Source organism: Sitophilus oryzae, unplaced genomic scaffold (assembly GCF_002938485.1).
Source record: "Sitophilus oryzae breed Bouriz unplaced genomic scaffold, Soryzae_2.0 scaffold_815_pilon_pilon, whole genome shotgun sequence".
NCBI lineage: Eukaryota > Metazoa > Arthropoda > Insecta > Coleoptera > Curculionidae > Sitophilus > Sitophilus oryzae.
The window spans coordinates 7,868,830-7,887,262 of NW_022147434.1; positions in this window are offsets into that span (position 1 = coordinate 7,868,830).

The following is an 18,433-nucleotide window of genomic DNA, read 5'->3' on the forward strand; positions in this document are numbered from 1 at the left end:
ATAGTGAATGAGTTAGTAAGAGCACAGCAAAACATAAGTTTTAGAAGGCAACGACGTCGATACTGGGACGAATTTGATATCAATAACATGACAGTAGATTTAAAGAACTGTTTAGAGTTTCCAAAGAACTTTTTGGAGAATTTCAACGAATGTTGACGCCTCACTTACACTATCCCACACATAGTGATGACGTTCAAATGAGCCAAAACATTTTGATAACCCTTCGCTTTTTAATCTGGCCAGTGAGCATCATGACTGAAAGTGGGAAATGCACCATCAAAGGAATAATAGGAAAATTCAGACAAGGAAAAACAAATTCAGAAGTGTTACTAAACAACTAGGAACCAATGAAGATAATTCCAATGACTTTGAAGGAGTCGGAAGGAAAGTTTGGTTATACCTGTATCGTATACAAAGAGCTGTCTGACTACATAAGGGCAAAACCAGGATTTAATGAGTTAAATATTGATATTAAAGAATTTCCAACAACAGAAACCCAAAATAAATGTTTTTTGGTCACTGAACTATGAAAAGAAAAACTCAATGTATGACCCTAGTTTTTTCCCTAAAAATGTAGGCATCGAAATATATGACTTTCGACGTCAAAAGAACTTCAATCAAAATTATACTATACCTACTAAAATTGATGATGGTCGAAAAGGTGGAAGTAATTGAACGCGCCGATCTAAAAAGTTTCTAACAAGCTTAACTACTAAATACTGGTACACAAAACATTTTTGGTTTTAGTTCTAGGTACAAAGCATCTCTAAACATTAAAATAAGTTTTATTAAATTATGGGCATTCAATTCTATACATAGATAACAATTACTTGTCAAAAAGTTATTTTTAAGTGTCAGGTTCTGATTTCGAAGAACATGAACCCTCCATATTCTGAAGAAATACCATATATAATATAAGGTCTGTTCCCAGAAGAATCCCTGACTAGTCAGCACGTTTCTCATTGGTTAAAATGACGAGAAACCTGATTGTTAGTCTGGTTTCTATACATTTCAACCAATAAAAAACGCGCTGACTAGTCAGGGATTCTTCTGGGAACAGGGCCATAATCAAGAAATATTGACAGATTCATCTAAAAAAGCTGATATTATGTAGCGCATAATTTTTAAATAGGCTGTAGTACCCTTGAGGATTTTCATTGATTAAATCTATAACTGAAGTGGAACACATTTTCTGCTCTCAAATCTGATTTAGTAGGTGTCGATTTTTAGTAAAACTAATATAAAAAGATGTGCTGCAGTCGCAGAAAAATTTCCAAGTGGGAATACTATCCCAGGTTTCAAAAAGCAAGTACGTAATTTAGTTATGATATGCACCGTGTCTTGAAAATAACATTCCTCTTTCTTGTTAATATCCCCATTGTACCACTCCCACTTATATGTCTCAAACATTTTCGTAGTTTCTTTTGTTGGTAAAAGTGAATTCGAACGGGAATCCCGTCTGTTGAAAATCCAATCATAGTATTGCCGAATTCTTTGGCGGTTTGCTTAACATATTCCCAGTGCTGGAGCACATGGTCGGCAATAAATTTATAGTCAGTCCCAAAAACGGACATACCGTAGCTTGGCGCTTCCAATGAAAAGGGATGCGCTCTTATGGCATAGACATAATTAGATTTAACGCCAGAATAAAAAAAATGCTAAAAAAGATGTTTTTTTATCAGAGAAGCAACATATTGGTCTTTAACTCGTACAGCATGTTTGAGTGGTAAAACAAATCCAACCACTTTATTTGAATTTGGGGAGTATTCAATTCTTGGGGGGCTGGTTATGCGTGTTGCATCTTCTGCCACCCATATTATTTTTGGAAACTCTCTTTAAATAGTCTGCTAGACCTTGGAAATCGATTTCTCCTTCTTCTGCGGGCTTTCGATGAGTCGTCAATCTGTTTAGTGTAGATATGAGAGCGGGCAGAGGCCGAGTTAAATCACGTGATTGCGGACTACTCGGGTATGCGATTTTAAAAATGAACGTTTTCGGAGCTGTCAGAGCCTTTCTGTTCTAAAATACGATAAATATAACCTATTTTCTGTGTGGTTCGGTGATGTAACCTCAATTAAGAAAAAAAGAGAAAAATACTTTCCATTTAAATCTGCCTAAAATGGATATAAACACAGACCAGGCAATAGGTCTGATGTTAAATTTTGCGAACAGTACATTTTTTGACAGCAGTGATAGTGAAATAGAAGTAGAAAGAGCTCCAAGGGTACAACAATATGCTGAAGAAATTGTGCCCACGATTTTCAGATAAAACATTTAAATCTCATTTTAGAATAAACCTTTGTACATTTGAAGACTTACTTGGCAAGTTATATAGTATTTCTGACTCCACTGTTCATTGTGCCTGTGCCATTTGATAAGCAACTTATGGTTACAATTTGGTTTGGAGTGTTTTCGGTGAGTTCTATTCTTATCATTTTTTTTAGCAGTTTTTGTTAGCTGAAGAATTAAGAAAACAAGTCAGACTTGTATCAGAGGCAATATGCAACTTCAAAAATAATGTAGTTTTAACCCCTGCCCAAATTAATTTCAGCAACAAACTGTCGCAATGCAAAGTAGTGATTGAAAATGCATTTACTCTTCTAAAGGGCAGGTTTCGTCGTTTAAAATCTCTAGAAAAAACTAGATTGGATTTAATCCCACTAATTATTGTATCAGGAACTATTCTTCATAATATATGCATATTAAATGGAGATCTACAGGAAGATATTGCAGATTTACAATTGGAGAAGAGATTTTAATTGAGGAAAATGTTTAAGCAGTTGTTGATGATGTAAGAGAAGATTTGCAAGCAGTTCGAAAGAGAAATCTTTTCCTTTCTTGGTACCTATATATTAGTAAAAAGTAACAGAAACTATTATTTTTAATTTAATACAAAATACAAACGTATACAAAATGTACTAAAATATAAATACTTATTAAAATGTACACAAATTATTTTATTTTTGCTTACTATTACTTTGTTCGCTCTGTAAAATATCTATATATTTTTGTAATAGGTTATTAAAACAATCCTGTCTCATCATTTTTTCTTTATGTCTCCTCTCTATGCTGTTAGACCTGGCCGAAAATTAGAATCTTGTACTGGCTCCTTATTTTTGTCTTCTTCATTATCAGTATTATCACTCTTCTTGAATATGTTTTCTCCTGACTTAACATTTACTTACAATACAGAGCTGCTACTGCAAGTAGCTTGTATCAGAGGCAATATGCAACTTCAAAAATAATGTAGTTTTAACCCCTGCCCAAATTAATTTCAGCAACAAACTGTCGCAATGCAGAGTAGTGATAGAAAATGCATTTACTCTTCTAATGGGCAGGTTTCGTCGTTTAAAATCTCTAGAAAAAAACTAGATTGGATTTAATCCCACTAATTATTGTATCAGGAACTATTCTTCATAATATATGCATATTAAATGGAGATCTACAGGAAGATATTGCAGATTTACAATTGGAGAAGAGATTTTAATTGAGGAAAATGTTTATGCAGTGGTTAATGATGTAAGAGAAGATTTGCAAGAAGTTCGAAAGAGAAATCTTTTCCTTTCTCGGTACCTATTACCTATATATTAGTAAAAAGTAACAGAAACTATTATTTTTAATTTAATACAAAATGTACTAAAATATAAATACTTATTAAAATGTACACAAATTATTTTAATTTTGCTTACTATTACTTTGTTCGCTCTGTAAAATATCTATATATTTTTGTAATAGGTTATTAAAACAATCATGTCTCCTCTCTATGATGTTAGACCTGGCCGAAAATTAGAATCTTGTACTGGCTCCTTATTTTTGTCTTCTTCATTATCAGTATTATCACTCTTCTTGAATATGTTTTCTCCTGACTTAACATTTACTTACAATACAGAGCTGCTACTGCAAGTAGCAACTGGCAATATTTCTGGTTTATTGAAGAGAACAGCATGCATTGCATCAAAAAACTCCCACTTTCTTCTTTGCTTGCCTGAAGTATTATAGTGATATACAATTTCACGATATATTTTATTCAGTCCTTTTTATTTGGTTGCACATTGCTGCCAAGTTAAGGTAGTTCCATGTTCTTCGTTAAGTTGGGAAGAAATTTTTGTCCAAATATGTTTTTTACACGGGTTTGAAACTGTTCATCTCTTCCACTAACTAAATTGATGAAATATAGAGTTAAATTTCTGGTCCACAATCTCTTACATTCTTGTATTGAATTTGTAGAACAACTCAAACCAGTTGGCGAAAGAGGACTTTCTTTATCAAGGAGTTCTGAAGTTGAGTTATTAGCTTCTATATCTTCATATTACAAATTTATAGGTTCATAGGTATTTTCTACAAATTCAAGTATAAAAATATTAGTTATTTTAAATTACTAAATTCGGTATTCTTACCTTTCTTATTGAAAATATATGTTTCATTGTTTATTTTATGTATCTCTGTATTTTCATCCAGAATTTCAATCACGGATACTACTTCCATTTTTATCTATGAATCTAAATTAAGAATAAAACGGTTCACAGTGGGTATTAAAAACTCGTATAAGTAATTATTTATATGCAGTTATAATGTAAAAAGCAAGCTTTGATCTGCTTTAAGTCACGGCCACATATTATTCACGGCTTTAGTTCACGTTTGAGGTTATATTCTTGCCAAAATCGACTGGATTGACAGACTCAAACAAATTTCCCGCCTTTTTTTCGTTGGAGCTCGATAAGCTCCTTCAAACTAGCCGGAGGAGATCGAGCCCGCTGAGAGCGCTCCCAAATGTAAAAGTGAACGCGGAGCAGATTGTGAAAATCAAAAAGATCTGCAATGTCGAACACAAAAAGAGTGTGTTACGGTTCAAAATTTCACCGTAACTTATTTTACTTATTTTACTTATTTTTAAGAATAAAACTAAAATTTACTTGAATAACTTGAATAATAACGTTTAATTAGCTTATTTCTTAACTGTACAGGGTTGCTCGAATTCGACGCTCATTATTGGGATTTCGGAAACCGTAAGAGATACAGGACCGGTTAAATGGAGGCAAAGTTGCGCAATTTGATGCTCAATAAAATTCCACATTGCATTTTTATTTTTAATTTTTTTTTGCATAAAATATTCTGGTGATGGAATTTTCTGTACGAAACGTCGGCAAATATCAAAGTGACTATATATAGTGTTTTAAAAGTGATGAAAGGATTTAATTAAATTGAAAAAAAAAATCAGGTCCGTATTTAAAAAAATTAAGTTGATAATGGTCGCCAGAAGCCGAAATGTCAGAGTCAATATTTAATCACACAGAGTTATAGAGCAGAAAAAACTGTGTTTTTCATTTTAAGTTATCTTAACAAATAAAGAAAATAAAAAAATGTAATAATAAAATGTAATGTAAAAATGTAAATGTTATAAATAATTGAAAATTCCGTTTTTTTTTTCGAATATATTCGGAAGTATTCGGAATTTTTCAAAATGCAGTACGGCATTTTATTGAGCATCAAATTGCGCAACTTTGCCTCCATTTAACCGATCCTGTATCTCTTACGGTTTCCGAAATCCCAATGATGAACGTCGAATTCGAACCAACCTGTACATATAATTTCTAATAATATCTTATCTATAAGTTTCATCATCACAACAATTTCTTTGGATGGAGTTGTCTTCGATAACTGTAATATAAAACATCATTAATATAATATCAGTTTGACTGTGTTTGACTACCTTTCTTTCTGCAGTAATTCCTAACTTTTTATTTAGGCTTATGCTTGTTTTAGGATATTTTCTTTGCATATTTCTTCGGAAGATTCTTAAACATAGACTTGATGTGTTTATCTTTCGTCTGTTTTCAACGCAACAAGTGGGAATATGGACAAGTGGACATACAAGTGGACAACAAGTGGATATACACATGGGTTAAGGATTTTATTATGTATTTTTCCTGTGTGTAATCAATTGGTTTTACCTGATTATGGTTTGATTTTTCCCCAAATTTCATCTTTGTGTATATTACGATTTACAGACTGAGGTTTCAATTGTTTGTCAGCTGATCGTCCTGATCGTGTGACACCGGCGTTGAAGGTTGACAGATCGATCTTCGTATATTTGGTTTTCGATCCTTTTAATTGGTTTTTATATGATCGGAAATTGTACTGATTATTTTCCGAAGATATTATGCACATCTATTGATTATTATAATTTTCTTATGATATAATAAAATGTTTCATTCAACTAGTACGCATTAAATAAATGTAGTATCAAATTTTACTTTGGATCTTTTGTTTTATTGGTTGCCAGTGTTAAATTTTGTGTTGGTAACCTGGAATCCATCATGTTCTGAAGATTTTGCAAATCACTCGTCCTTCTTCTACTTCGAACCGTCTTGGTAAACGCAGCATTTCTAACCTCTAACTGAAAAAGAATTCCATTGAAGTTCTTTTTTGGTCTTGCCTTGCTTTCCAGTTGGGATTGTTTCCTTGGAGTTGTCTGGAAATCTTTTGGGGGTCGAGAAGACTGGTTGTGCAGTTTGGCACTGTTTTAGGCGATTTTGGCCTGTTTGAGTAGTAGGAATTCCAGAGAAAACCTTATAAAAGGGATATATTAGTCAGTTTGAGGACATGATTTTGCAATGCGAAATGTGTACCTAAATATGTCGTACGGAATGAGTACGAGGACCTTCAAAGAACCCTTTTCTATGGAATAACGTGTTGAAAGGCCATTTTATTTTGGGAACGTCCGCATGGTGGAAAGTGTTCTTTCTTCGCTTCTTTCTTATGTTACTTACTCAATATAGTAGTTAAGCTATGATCTAGTTTAAGTATTTTTTTGTACTGGATTTGGGCACAAAATTACTGGATCGAAGTAACCAATGCTACTGAGATGTGTATACCACTGTGACGTGAATGTCACTTTGACGTGAATGCCACTGTGACGTGGGATGTCACTCTGACAGTGAAGACCAGCAATCTGGATTTACTCATGGACTGACTGGAACGTGGACATGGAAGACTTTGATCATTTTTTATTTTATTGCGTTTATGATTGGTTAAGACTTATTACATTTAATATACGATCGTATGTGAACTTGGTATACAAGGGGATTTTACAATTAAATTTAATTTTATTCTTTATAGTTATTTAATCATAATCACAATTAACGCATCAGGCTTGTTTAAATCAACAGTATTTTGTGATACTATTTATGGTTTAATTTATTTTACGAATAGTTCACTTTCACAGGAATATTTTTTACTAGTATATATTTCATTATTTCTTATTTCAATATTTATTACATATTACGATAGATCTTGACAATTTGTTTTTAACTTTAGATTTATTTTATTAAACGAATCCAGTACATTTTAGTATTTCAATCAATACACTTTTTCCCTACACCTCCCATTTGATATCTCTTGTTCTATACATATATTTTATTTATTTATTCAGTATTACAGACTATGAGGCTGTGCAAAAAAGGAAAATATAAATGTAAAAAACCTACTCTCATGTGGTCCTGTGACATCCATTATAAGTGATTAAGCGTTCGAGGAGAAAATTTATTTGATATCTCTTGTTCTGTACATATATTTTAGTTAATTATTTTCTGAGCTAGCTGGAAATTATTTCTAACAGAACTTTGTTATTGGTGGACTGTCAAGAAAAATATCAGAAGACCCGTAGCAGTACCTTCGTTAAAAGTGACAGACTATGAGGCTGCAAAAAAGAAAAATGTAAATGTAAAAAACCCACTGTCATGTGGCACTGCAACACCCATTATAAGTGATTAAGTGTTCGAGGAAAAAATTGATTTGATATCTATTGTTCTGTCCATATATTTTATTTAATTATTTTCTGAGTTAGCTGGAAATTATTTGTAACATAAATTTGTTATTGGTGAGCTGTCAAGAAAAATGTCAGAAGACCCGTAGCAGTACCTTCGTTAAAAGTCACAGACTATGAGGCTGCAAAAAAAGGAAAATGTAAATGTAAAAAACCCACTGTCATGTGGCACTGCAACACCCATTATAAGTGATTAAGTGTTCGAGGAAAAAATTGATTTGATATCTATTGTTCTGTACATATATTTTATGTAATCATTTTCTGAGCTAGCTGGAAATTATTTGTAACATAAATTTGTTACTGGTGGGCTGTCAAGAAAAATGTCAGAAGACCCGTAGCAGTACCTTCGTTAAAAGTCACAGACTATGAGGCTGCAAAAAAGGAAAATGTAAATGTAAAAAGCCCACTGTCGTGTGGCACTGTGACACCCATTATAAGTGATTAAGCGTTCGAGGAGGTAATTACAATGTCGGAACGCAGCTATAGAAGGAAGAGAGTTGGGTAGATTTGCATGAAGCTTCTTATGAGACGCTTTTAGTAACGCTTAAGTAATTTACCTCGAACGTAAAAAAATATAAATTGCAATTTTTTGAAGCTACGTCGTAGAAAAAATTATTTTGCGAGCCTTGTAAATTTTTTTTAGATATTGTTATGTTTATGTATTTTTTGTATGTATTGTACCTAATTGTTATAATTATTATCCTTGTTGATTAGAAAATAATATTTTGTTAGATAGGTATACTATTTTAAACAATTAGGCGCTAATGAATAATCCTTTGTAATTAATTAATATCAAATAATATGAATCTGTTAATTTTGTTAGTTACGTATGAGTAAGTGGAAAATATTTAAAGTATAAACATTATGTTTTGTATTTTTTATAAGAAAGTGAATGACTAAGCGCGTATCAATTGGATAGCGGCAAAAAAATAGGTGTTTTAGTTGAGTCGAAGCGTGTATTCGGTTTAATCACAGCAAGCGCGGTTTGTAGCGATTTTTGCGAAATAAAAGTGTGTTTTTGAGAAACGCGAGTAGGTACCCTTATTTCTCACCCTCGTAATAATTCAAAAGTGGGATAGACAGTACAGTTCACTTTGTGTTTTTTTTTCGTTTAAAAGTTTCTTTTGTTAAACAAAAATGAGTGAAGTCGGGGAAAGTGACGAAGAAGTGCGTCGAAATCAAGTGTATGACGAGATAATTAAAAGACATATACAAAGATAAATTACGGCTGCCTTAAAACGAAAATTCGATCCAATCCTAGACCCCCAACTACAGATTTAGGAGATTTAAACTTGGAGCAAAATGATGTCACTGCTATGGATGTTAGTGGTAGAAAATTAACTGTGAAAGGGGACATAATTCCACCCTTCGACCCCGATGATCGCCACATACAGTAGTTTCGTGGCTGAATAAAATCGATCAACTTTCTCAGATCTACGGATGGACTCATTAAGAAAAGTCAAGCAGATGAAATAGAAGCGCGTGGCACGTGAGTGGTTTTTTCGGTTGGATATTACGACAGGACTTGGACGGAATGGAAAACGGCCCTATCCAGAGCTTTTCTCAGATGCGTAGACTACGTCACACTTTTGGAAGAAATGGTGACCCGAAAGAAGAACCCCAAACTCTACGACTGTGGAAAGTTAGGACACTTTTCCAAGGACTGTTGGAACCGCAATATACCAGGAACTTCGAGAGGACCTCCAGGAGAATCTTCAGGACCACTACGTTGCGCAATATGCCCCCGTACAAACCATACCATCAAGGACTGTTTCAAGCGGCCAAGTGGATCAACCCAAAGGCAAGATTTGAAGCGATGCGATGTGTGCAACAAAGCAGGACACCGTGGAGGAGATTGCTCGCATAAGAGCAAGCACACCGAAGAAGTCAACACTTTGGGACAATTAAAAAAATAACTTATACAAAGTAGGCATTAAAATAAATAATATTCCGTTTAGAGGATATTTAGATACAGGAAATTCAGTAAATGTTGCAAGCATGAAAGTGTTAAATACAACGAAAATACAATTATTGCCCTCTAATACGGTTATTAAAGGTTTTGGTGGGTCTTTAATTATTCCAAAGGGCACGATAAAAACTGAGGTTTTAATAAATGATGACATGAATTTTTTCAGAAATAATAATAATAAGTACACAGATATCAATTAAGTTATGAATAGAGAAGTTTTGGTTGCTTGTTTATGATTTTAAAAGTGTAGTGAATCTTATTGGCGACGAGTATTACAAGGGTATATTTATCCATTATGACAACCAACCTAGCTGCTTTAGAATCCTTTGACTGCGAAGGTGACATTGGATCGGTTGGCTTAAAATGGGAAAAGTGGAAACGATGTTTTGAAATTTATATTGAAGCAGCAAATATTGGCACTCCTCAAAAAAAAAGGGCTACATTATTGCATGTCGGGGGCTTAGGTATCCAAGAAATTTATTATAATTTACCTGGCGCACACATCACTACATTGGGGGCTAATCAGGACACCGATATGTACAAAATTGCTTTGTACTGGAAAGTTTGGATCGTTATTTTGCCCCGAAACAGAGCAAAATATTTGAAAGGCTTGTTTTTCGTGTTTTAGAACAAGAAACGGAAGATAAATTCTAGAAATTTCTGCTACGATTCCCGTTCGAAACGTATTTCTTTATTACCCAGCCAAACGGTGCGATTTATCATTTATTAGTCGTCATGTTTACATTACTTACGGCACTATATAATACTATATCCAGTGACTATTAAATCTTGGTGCGATTCTAATCTCCTATGCCTCAATCATTCAAAAACTAAAGTTTTGTCATATAAAAGTACTATACAACCTTCTGTACTTAATAACACCACTATTGACGTCGTGGACTCTGTGAAATTCTTAGGACTTGTTGTAGACAACTCGTTAAAATGGGACTTGCACATCGAAGCTTTATCAAAGAAACTAAGCGCTGCCTGTTTTGCGCTAAGATCAGTTTCTAAGGAACTTAACTCATCAACCTCTAGAATGGTCTATTATGTCCTTTTTGAGTCGCATCTTCGTTATGCCCTTCCATTCTGGGGTACTTGCTGCGCGAAAAAATTTGATCGTATTTTCAAACTTCAAAAGAGAGCAATTCGATGCTTATTGGGACTGAACAGTAGAACTCACTGCCAGAATTTCTTTAAAAATTTCAAAATACTGACTTTTCCTTATTCATTTTGAATCCGTTTGCATAATCCGCAAGCACATATCTGCTATTCCGGAAAGGCCATCTCACAACTATCCACTTAGGATTGCGGACCACGATCTTTATCTGCCAACCCCGAGCTCAGAACTAGTTAAGGGCTCAATACTGTACAATGCCGGAAAAATGTACAATCATTTGTCTTTGAATATCAAGTCACTTTCATTCTTTCCCGCATTTCGCAAAGCTCTGAAATCATACTTACTGGAGAGAGCCCTATATGCGGTAAACGACTTTTTTGTTGATGTTTATTCAACAAAAAAGAATAATTTCAAAACAATTTTGAATTTTAAAATTTTGATCATCTCACACACTGGTTAAAGGTCTAGTATTTAATATTTTATAACTCTTACATGATTTTATCCATTTACTATTTTCCTTTCGTAAAATTTTCTTGATACGCCTGTGTTCTACAATATCCATGTATGTTTTATTTTTTGTAATTTTAATGACGTAATTTTTTTTGAATTAAGCTATTTTGGCTTTTTGTACAATAAAACGTTGTTTATTATTATTATTAATGTAATACACTACAAAAGGCATTATTGAAATTAACACTCCAATAAATTAAATTTGTAAAAGAATAAAATAAAATAAAAGGTTCAGATCAATTAATGATTATTACTATAGGACAGCCAGTATGATAAAAAATTCTATAAGAATATAATAATAAATTAATCTCTCTCTCTGTGTTTATTCCTACAAAAGGAATGTAGTGGTCAGGTGTTGTGTGAGGTTTGTCTCCATAATTCCCTGTCTTGTGCTTCATGTACAAGCGTGTGCAGTGGCTTGTGGGTGATTTTTGATAGCTGGTCTATCCATCGGGAGAGCGAGCGGCCTCTTGGTCTTCTTCCCGGAAATAATGAGTTTTTCCATACAGTCAGTATCCCTCCTCATAAGGTGACCGAAATATTTACCATTTTATTTAAGCATATTTTGTAACTACTTTTATTTTTATTAACCGACTATTTTCTAAGACCGTATATATATATATATATATATATATATATATATATATATATATATATATATATATATATATATATATATATATATATATATATATATATATATGTGATAGTTGAGTTATGGGCATCCCATGAACGGAAGCCTCCAACGAAGCCACCCATGTTCTAAAATAGTTTTTAGCTTATGTTATTATACATAAAAGCCTGTAATTCTTATATAGAACCAATCTTGTTCACGATCCTGTGTTAACTGTTAGTACAGTGTAAGCTACCTTCTTAATAAAGTTTTATTTTTAAAACACGCTCTTCGTTCGGAGAAATATAATTGGCGCACTCGGGAATGGATCAGTTGCGGATCAGTGTATTGACCACACCTTTAACCAACCAAGTTTGAAGCCGTTTGCTGATCAGAAGAAGGTCTGGGTGACGCAGAGAAAGCAGGCAAGATTCAACAGCAGAGGAAGAAAAATCACTCAGGTAAGTCAAGTACTCCTTTTGCAAAATCCCTTTTGATTTCCCTGATTAGGAGATTGGAAGTAATTTTAAGTTAGATTTTAAGAAAGAAACAAAAGAAAATCAAAGAATTTTCAAAGAATTTCAAAGAAACATAACATTTAAAAAAAAGTAGATTTTAGTTATATTTTTGTTTTATATACAGGGTGTCCCAGAAATAAGTGCAGATATTTTAACTGGTAGTATAGTTCAACCCCAGAAACACGCCTATGAGGTTTTTTTTGCGAAAAAAAAATGTGGAAAATTTTATATTTTTCTTGACATTTTCCGGAAAATGTTGAAAAACTTTTGAGTGCCACTGTTCACACCCCGGGAAATTCATTTGCCGGGCATAGAGAGAATGTCGGAGAGAATGCAACGTTGCCACCTCCTACCATACCCACATTCTGCATATTTATCTTAGTGATGGGAATAATCGAATTATTTTCCCCATCGAATAATTAGTAATAATTCATATTTCACAATCGAATTAATAATTCGAATTATTTAGTAGTATTATAAATTTAACCTAAAAATAAATTCGTCCCAGCACTAGCCTTAAAAATTAAAGAATAAAATACATAAAATGTAGTTTACGTGTGAACAAATTCTCGTTCCATATAAAAATTGGAGCTCTCTGTCTAGAGTATATTTGAATATAAATGTTTTTATGTATTGTCAGGGGGACTGTAGTTTTCAAATATAAATAAAGAAAATAGACTAAAAAAACATGTGTGTAAGTTCTTTTTTAAACTATTCTGTAAGTTACGTAAATGTGTTTCAAATAGGTTGCTTTTCACAATAAAGTCAATACACTAATTATGCTTTACTTTTTCAAAACACACTCTTGTTTTTTGTAATATAATAGGAGCAGATAGCATGTTTCAAATAATTAGAATATGATGTTTCGATGAGTATTAATGGCTTAAATATGATTGCTAATCAAATACCTAATTTATACACATTTAGATATATCTCTTTAAATATAAATTAGTATTGCTACCATGCGATGAATGGGAAATACAATATGATCGTGAAAAAAAACGGCGTCAGCGATGGCTAGAAAATGAAGATCGCTGTCAATTTATGTGTAAAATTATATGGAGAATGTCACCGACCGTTATTTTCAAGCCATTCTGGACGCCGTTTTTTTTTGACCATACGGTATTTCTAGGTATGGAATTATGCCTCTAATATGTACTTAAGTAATTTTTTCCATTTGCCTATTGTTAATAATAATTATAACGTCGTTAAACTATAAAGTTTGCTATATTTTTTACTTAATTTTATTTAGTAATATCAGAACATGTTTTGAATAGTTTAATTAGTAATAAAACTACTAACATGTTCAGTTATTTTATTTTCTATAAAGCTTTTTTGATAAAAAAATAAGTATACTTGCTAAGACGTTAAATTGCCTGAGAAATTACGATCGATGCCATTTACCATCCAATTTTACACAATAAAATGCCATCGATCATAATTTCAAAAGCAGAAAACTTGCCGCCGTTTTTTCCAATGAAATGGGCGGTGGGAAGAAAATTACAGATTCCTGTATTACCTACATTAACGACATTATTGATCGTATGTACACTAAGTATTAGAAATCGATCTAATTTCTAATAGTATCGAGCCTTTAAAATTCGAGAAAGTGATCGGAGATTGTGTTTAAAGTGTTGTGAAGTGTTCGTTAGTGCATATTTTTGTGTCGGTAATCGGTATCGGTATAGGCAAATCGCGATGGAATATACAAATCCGGAGAAGGTGGATATGCTAAGAGCATACTTCCTGGCAGGTGAAAGCGCTGTAGATGCTCGGAGGCTTTATTCCGAAGAGTATCCGAATAGACAGATCCCAAATGCTCGAACCTTTGTAAGTATGGTTCAGCATTTGAGGGATTTTGGAAGTTTCGATCCTCAAGTGCATAATCGCGGACGGGGCCAAGCGGAACATGTTCGTAATATAGAACCCCAAATTTTAGATGCGGTGGATGAAAATCCTGGAACCAGCACAAGAAGATTGGCTTCCCGATTTAATATCTCCCGGTCAACTGTTCATCGAACGATTCGTGAGCAAGGCCTCTACCCGTACCATGTACAGAAAGTACAGGCGCTGAAAGAAGAGGATTTACCAAAAAGGGTTCGGTTTTGCGAGTGGTATCGAGGAAAATGCCAGGAAGACGATCGTTTCGCTAATTTTGTGCTGTGGACGGACGAAGCGGGATTTACACGCGAAGGAATATTCAACTCTCACAATACCCACGTATGGGCCAATGAAAATCCTCATGCTATTCGGGAAAAGCATTTTCAAGAGAGGTTTTCCTTAAACGTTTGGGCTGGAATTGTGAACGACTCTCTCGTTGGACCACATATTTTTGAAGGAAGGTTAACCGGGGAGGTCTATAGTAATTTCTTAAATGAAATCCTTCCAAATTACTTTGAAGACCTGCCTCTGGAGATAAGAGGAAATATGTGGTTTCAACATGATGGAGCCCCACCGCATCGAAGTCGGATTGTTAGACAGTGGTTAGATGAACAGTACCATGATCGGTGGATAGGTCAGGGAGGCCCTGTGCTATGGCCCCCAAGATCACCAGACTTAAATCCCTGCGATTTTTTTCTGTGGGGCCATATGAAACAATTGGTATATTCGGTTCCAGTGAACAATTTAGAAGACTTACGGGAACGCGTGACGCATGCTATTAACGACATTAGGATGAACGAAGAACTGCTGCAAAACGTTAAAAATTCCATGCTCAGAAGAACGAGAGCATGTATTGGAAATGGAGGTCGTCATTTCGAACAATTATTATAATAGCATGCAGTCAAGAAGCGAAGGGTATACCGGGTGGTGCATCGTCGTTGGAAATATAGGATATCCCTTGCAAATTTTGAACTTTCCAGATATTGGATCCCCTTGTTCAAATTTGTGATTGTGATGTATCTTTAAAAACCATTTACGACTTAGCTCTAAAATTAATAGGGGAGCCAATATTTCCACAGTTGAAAATTTGCATATAGTGTTGTTAAGAATTGTAGTGAAGTGTTATGTGCAGCTTTAAGAGTGGTAAAATGGAAAAAAAGAAAGCTTTGTAGTTGTATCTCTCTGCTACAGGGATATATTTTTTATTGTTTGGTAAGTTTTTTTCTTTTAGTTTATTTTGTGGAATGTGGGAAGTAGGGCTACTGGCGATCACCCACTTAAAAAAAGTAACGCACCTCTGCAGAACCTCTTGGGTGGTGTGAAATTTTGCAAGTAGTTTTTAAGTCTGTCTAGTCGATGAGGCAACAGCGGGCGGCGAACAAGCCGAGATCCGGGAGATTAGTGATTTCCCCCGGCGGCTCTCAAAATGTCGCAATTTTTTTTTAAACTTTCAAAGTTAAATAACTCGGTTATTTTAAAATTATTTTAAAAATGGTAAAGAGAAAATATGTTTCTTTTGACCAGATCTACCACCCCTTAAAATATATGGACTCATTTCTGGGACACCCTGTATAAATCCTTTGATTTAATAAATATTAACTCAAAAGATATCTAGATTTTAGAAAGAAACTTAGATTTAAAATAATTTTTGTTTAATTAAATATTCTATTTTAAAACCCCAAACTTTAAAATTAAATATTTAACGTAATTTTCGAAAATAAAATTAATTAAAATTCCATTTTTTTAGTATTATGAGAACAATTAGATTAAATATAATCATAACTTGATAAATATGATAATTATTAATTTAATATAATAATTATTATATTATAATAAATATAATAATTATTATATTATTAACAATAATATAATCATAATTGTCACTGAGACTGGAAGAATAATCATTATAGAAGGTGAATACGAGCAGACATTTTAAATAAATTAATTAATTGCTTAATTAATTACACATTTTGTTAATTATCTTAACTAAAGAGTATTGAAAGTGAAAATTAACGACTCACGACTAATAACCCAAATTTCATGTTATTGCGAGTAGATAATAAATGGGGGAAATCAGCGATAAGCCCCGTGTGTTTCTTATGGACTTCCGGTGAAGATAAAAACGTCGAATATTTTTTGATCGTGTGTGAATACGAGGTGTGGTATGAAAGTGTGTGTTGGGGGCGAAGTCGTTGTTGAAGGAGTGAGGCCCCTTTTGCGTTAGTGGTGAGGGGCCCCTTTAGCGTTAGTGGTGAGGGGCGAAGTCCTTGTTGAAGGGGGTGGGGCCCGTTTGGCGTTAATGGTGAGGGGCGAAGTCCTTGTTGAAGGGGTGGGGCCCCTTTTGCGTTAGTGGTGAGGGGCGAAGTCCTTGTTGAAGGGGGTGGGGCCCCCTTTGGCGTGAATGGTGCCGTGTGTAGATTAGCGTCTGCGTGTTAGAAGTTAGGTTATGTGTGACTTCCGGTCTGAATTCCAGGAATTATGGTGATGACGTCATCGCCAGGAACGGTGGGTGACATAATTGATCTTGAAGGAGTGGGGCCCGTTTGGCGTTAGTGGTGAGGGGCGAAGTCCTTGTTGAAGGGGTGGGGCCCCTTTGGCGTTAATGGTGAGGGGCGAAGTGCTAGGGTGGGGCCCGTTTGGCGTGAATGGATGTGTGTAGATTAGCGTCTGCGTGTTAGAAGTTAGGTTATGTGTGACTTCCGGTCTGAATTCCAGGAATTATGGTGATGACGTCATCGCCGGGAACGGTTGGATTAATTGACCTTGAAGTTGTTGTGTTGCGGTTTGGTGCACTTCCGGTCTGAATTCCAGTAATTCTGGCGGAGGGGGGTCGGTGGTATTTGGGCTTGCGCATGATCTTGTGGAGCGCATGCGTTAAATATGAATACTGTGATTTTGTTTGCATTTTTGTTAGTATAGTTCTCGTCCTCGTAATAGTACGAACGTGATTTAATTATTAAAATGGCAGCAGTAAATGAAGAACTGGATCTAGTTTTATGGGACATCTACAACGAATTTTCTAAAATGAATTGGAGTTGTGGTCACGAGGCGGTGTACGGTAGAGAACGGGTTTTCACGGAGCAAGAATGTAAGGAAGAAGAAGAAAGATTTGGACGTGCAATGGAGGCAACGTTACGTTGTCTAAATACGTATAATTTGGAAGAGGTCATAATAAATGTCTCAGCACTGGGTTTACTGTGGTATCTGGAACCACTGAAAAAGTTTATGACAGCTGACCTCGTGCAAACATGGTTCCCAGAAAATCGTTATGAAGGGGATGAGGACGAAGAAGAAGAAGAATGCAAGGAAATTTATAATTTACAACATTTATATATTTTATGATTTGTTCAAATAAAACGGAATAAAACAAAATTATCTCCATATTTATTCTTGTTATTTTACCAATTGTTATTCCTATCCGAAAATTATATAATTAAATATAATAAATATTTTACAATAAATAAAAAATAAAATAAATCAATAAAAAATATAAAAAAATGGGGTCAGGTGGATTCGAACACAGATGATACTTACCTTACCTATATAATTCAAACTAGCAGCCTAACGAACAAACCTACGGCACCACCCGACCCCCATTTATCATTGTTGAAACTAAAATATATAAACCACTGATCGTTATTAGTGTTCAAAAAATTTGCGGATTTGGCAACATCGCAATGGGGTGCATACTTAAAATGTTCTTCTATAGGACAGTCTTCCTGCCTCCATTTGAAACAAATTTCAATGTTAAATGTACGCATCTGCATATGTCTCCTTCCTGTATATAGTAAAATCCAGCGCTTGCCAAAGATTTTGCATCCACTTGTCCATTCCAATTTTTGAAACTTTTCAAACGGTCCTCGTAAGATATCGGATCGACGCTCTCACCGCACATTTTTCTGCTGATAAGGGAATGTAATTTACGGTGACTGTGGTTGGCGTAAGGATTGACGACGTTTATCTCTTAAATATTTATATACAACTACGATCACTACAA